The sequence below is a fragment of the Cebus imitator genome, unplaced genomic scaffold, assembly GCF_001604975.1.
Source record: "Cebus imitator isolate Cc_AM_T3 unplaced genomic scaffold, Cebus_imitator-1.0 Scaffold17, whole genome shotgun sequence".
Classification (NCBI taxonomy): Eukaryota; Metazoa; Chordata; class Mammalia; order Primates; family Cebidae; genus Cebus; species Cebus imitator.
Window position 1 is genome coordinate 9212314 of NW_016107332.1, and position 4589 is coordinate 9216902.

The 4589-nt window shown below is 30.4% G+C and overlaps 1 non-coding gene across 1 annotated transcript; it reads right to left on the minus strand.

Moving 5' to 3' along the window:
* Positions 1 to 204: 204 nt before the first annotated feature.
* Positions 205 to 346, minus strand: LOC119468556. Its single transcript, XR_005197248.1, has one exon. It is a non-coding gene; the product is annotated as a U4 spliceosomal RNA (small nuclear RNA).
* Positions 347 to 4589: the final 4243 nt, after the last annotated feature.

Here is a 4589-nt window from a genome sequence, read left to right on the forward strand (position 1 = left end):
TTTTTCATGTCTCTATTATTAAGTACAATTATAGGCATACCCATTTTTAGACTGCATTCTAGCCCAGGCAATAAAGCAACATCCCTGTTCTCTCTCCCTCTTCCTCTTTCTCTTTCTTCCTCTCCTTCATTCTTTTTTTTTTCTTTCTTCTTTTTTTTTTAGAAAAAAAAATACAAAGAAAAAAAATTTTTAAATATAACTCAGTCCTTGTAGAGACTGCCAAAAATTGCCAATGCCAACTATATTTCAAGTCGTCATAATGGGATATTGGGAGAAGTTGTTAATTAGCAATAATCGCCCCTGGAAAAACCTCATTGGCTACACAATACTGCCACTGTACAAAGCTAGATTGTCAATCTTTTTTGTCATTCACTGAACTCTTGTAGTTTGTTATCAAGAGTAATGCCTTTTTATGTTATAAGTGGCCAACATTTTTTGTGTTTTGCTTATCTTTTGACTTCACAGTATTTTTCTGGTCAGTCAAAAAAAAATTAAACTAATTTTTTGTTGATGTGGTCTATTGTTTCAACATTTTTATTTCTACTTTGAGATTTTGTCATAGTTTTAAAATAAATCTTTCTCTAATTGAGAAAAGAACTTTCTTGTCTTTCTCTAGCATTTTGATTTGTTTCATTGTTTATTGTTAGAATTTTGATCTATTTGGAATCAATACTGTCTAGTTTGAATTATTTATCAGACACTTCTTTCCATGTCGTTACATTAGCTTTTTATTCCCGCAATATTTAGTCTATTTACCCCTCTATCATCATTGCTTTCAAATGTCACTGCTAGTAGAGGCAATTAGGACTTACTAGATAGTCCAAATGATTCCTTATATATTCTTGTCTGCTTTGCAATTTGGCTGGGACGAAGTATGTTCTTGTGTCTGAAGGGCAGTAACCAACAGTAGTGGGTCTCTCTTTTGCATAGGAGGGAATTGAAAGCTGGTGTGCCACACTCATCCCATTTTTCTCCCTTCATGTCGACTCCACTGTCACATGTTTCAGAAAATTTAATTCCACAGTGGCAAAGTCATTATTAACCTAGGTACCTGAGTAAGCATGCCTAACAAAACCTCATCAGTCCATACTAGCCATGTTATAGGAATAAGAGATAAATCACTGAAATTTGGAGGTTAATAACAGCAATGTATCCTCTCCCAGCTTGAACACTAAGCCATATTTGTCTTATACTAAAAGCTCACGTGTATTTAAACATATTTCTTAATTTTTATTCCCATTAGTTTGTGTGTGTGTATGTGTGTGTGTGGAGATATATACCAAGATTGTCAAGGAGGCCTCTTTCTGTTCTTCTTTAGAGCTTAACAGACAAGTATCTCACAGGCCTAGATAGCTTAAAGTGGGAGTATGCCAATTACTCAGACTTCTAGAGTTTCATGGGTTTTTGTTTTGTTTTGTTTTTTTGCTTTTTTTTTTTTTTCCTACAAAGATGACTACCACTTAGGGAAATAGATTTTGGAAACATTTTAGTATTTAACAATTTCCTTGTACATACAGTGAAGTTTTTCAAACGAATTACTTGGCCACACTGATGGTAATAGCACTCAAAAGACATATATTATCTCTAGTTAAAATGATGCATTTGGAGTTTAAGACCATCACCATTAATATAAATCTCAAATATCTTAGATATGAGTATTTATATTAAATTGCTCTAAATAGATCTAGACCTAAAATTATAATTAAGGCTATAATCTTAGTTTTACATTTATGCCAAAAATGTATTAGTAATTTAAAACAAAGTGGATGTCTTTTAATACATTGCAAAAGTAGTTTTTAACTTTGTTGTTGTTGTGGGAAACATTTAAAATTGAATAAAAATTAGGTCAATCTATGTAGCATAGAAATAAAATCTTTAAAAAAGACTGCACAGTATTTCTTAGAGTTCACAGATTCTACTGAATGTATAAAACAGACAATCTGCCTCACTTTTCCTTCTTATAAAGTGGAGGTAGTAATAGACAATTGTAAAGATTTTGAGAAGTCTATGTCACAATAAATAGTGTTAGAATGAACATTACAGCTACCTCACATAGTGTTAGAATTAACATTATAGCCACCTTTAGTCTTTAATTATTACTAAATTAAAATACCTAAGCCTTTGGAAGAATTTCTTGGATACATATGCCAATAATTATTAATAATATTATTAACATTAAAAATGCTGACAAACAGTGTTCATGGACTAATACATACTTTTAGGATAATCATCAACTTAGTATGAAAATTTATATGTCTTTAGTTGTAATAAATGATCATTATTTTTTAAAAGATTATACTTGGAAGGTTTGAAAGGTTTAAAAATATCAAATCTCTTTTTCTTAAATCTCTAAGATTTCCTGGTTATATTCTATGGAGGTTGAAAAAAAAATTGAGGAATAGCATTTAGCATATACATTCAGTCACTGCATCGTTCAGATAGCTGCTTTTTCTACCATAGTTATTTTCTGTTAACATGTATTCCACACAAAACAAAACAAGGATCTGACCATTTTTTTCTAAAGTTTTGACCATTATATTAGGGAGAAAGTAAGAATAGAATAAATTTTAGCAAGGTTGGACTGAATTGGAGATGATAAAGAATGTTTAACTCCTTGTCCAAAGACTGGTAGTTGAGAATCATGGGATAAAACTAAACATTAAACTGGCCATATATTGCTTTTATGTTAATTTCAAAATTCTATTAGTAATGACTGTTTTATAATAGATGAAATACTCTATATGTCTTTCTAAAATTAATATTTAAAACCATGGTTAATATTAATAATTGAGAAATAAATCATGCTCTGCCTCATCGATGTCTTTGTCTTGCTTCTTTAAGTGGATACCGCTGCTTATTCCAACATTTGGTCACTGGCAACATTTTTAGGTTGACTTGATTTACAACATCTGTAATTATATAATTTCTGTATTCTAGCCAACCTTTATAAAATTTATTTCATGCCTACCTGTACCCTTAACTTTTTCTGGAAATTAGCTGGCATGAATTTATTTTCTCTATTCTCATTTGATAATTTTTCAGGTACATCAACCATTTGCCAGCATTTTATTAAGGTATGTCCACTCTACGTTTTTTTTTTCCCTTTGGATTTTCATGAATTTGATGGCTTTTCTGCAACATTTTTTACAAATATATTTTATTTTTTACAAATATATTTATTTTACAAATATATTTTACAAAAGCATTGTGACTATAGTTCATGAGAAGAAAACACAAAGAGTTAAATATTCATAAATTTGAATGTTGCTTCTATTGACTTTGCAAATGATTATATTTTATAACTTTGACTTGATTTCTTAGGTACCTTTGCTTACAATACTTCATTTATTTTATATATCATATATTATATTTACATAAGACTACATAGAATATATGGATCATATATAGTTTACATGTAAATATAACACAATAAAGAATATGTGCATTATACACATTTCAGATATGCACGTATGGTATACATGAGAGAGTAACTGTCTCTGCCTCTGGTGTCAAATTTTATGAATAAAAATTAATGATGCCAGGTGCTATAACATATTTACTAGGGATTACAGGCATGAGCCACCATGCTTTACCATATACTCTAACTTTAAGATAATTCTTCTCTATATGTTTTCAAATTTTCTGCCTGAAAATAACTAGAAATCATTGATATACTAGATTCCATTTCTTGCAGTTTATATGTAATAGTTATGAGTTTTGTTAGTTAAAACCAATCCAAGCAGACTTTATTCTGTTGCAGTTATCATTAGGCAATTTAATTTAGTCTCTCCACTAAGATGTTTGTTTGCCCTTCTACTTCCTTCAACATTTTTCCATTTTTCTCTCAGTAATTTAATCTATCAGCTGATGTGTTGCAGTATTGGAAGTTCTACTTTATTTCCCAATTTTCTGGTACATGTTATGAATGAAATGTCTTCCTAGTTATGGAAACATTCTGTATATCTGACTTTCTCAGAATCTCTTTAAAGATATAGCAGGTAGTGTGACAACTGAAATTTTTTATGAAATGTTTCCTTTATGTAACTATTTGTGAGTAGTTAACAAGAGTCTAAAAGCCACTTCAAAGTAGTGGATGTATAGTATCTGTTCAGCTGGCACTGCTTCTGTGGTCTTCTGTCTTGTAAGCAGCAGAGAATTTGACTCTTCATTAATTTTCTTGTAACAGTAACTCAAATAATATGTAAGTATTTATTGATAATGGATCCAAGTTAATGTAAATTAATTTGCTAGGAATAAGACAAGTTTGCTAGGAACTAGATGAAGTTTCCTGACAAGAAAGGAAAAAGATGAAATGACCTCAGAGGTTATGGCTTTCTAAGTCTGAAGTGGCCTGAATTCATTCATTATTCTTATGTCTTGACCATATGTCGCTGAGATTTGTTACAGGTCTGGCTTCAAAACACAACTTTTTAACACTTGTTTATATTCCCTAAGGGAGTCTTAGAGATCACAATCTTTGAAAATAATTCAATAAAACATTTATTAATAAAACAGATGACTCCCCAAATTGATGACTTGGAAATTAGTAGTTTCTAAATGAATCTTGTAACAAAGATGGCATTAAAACG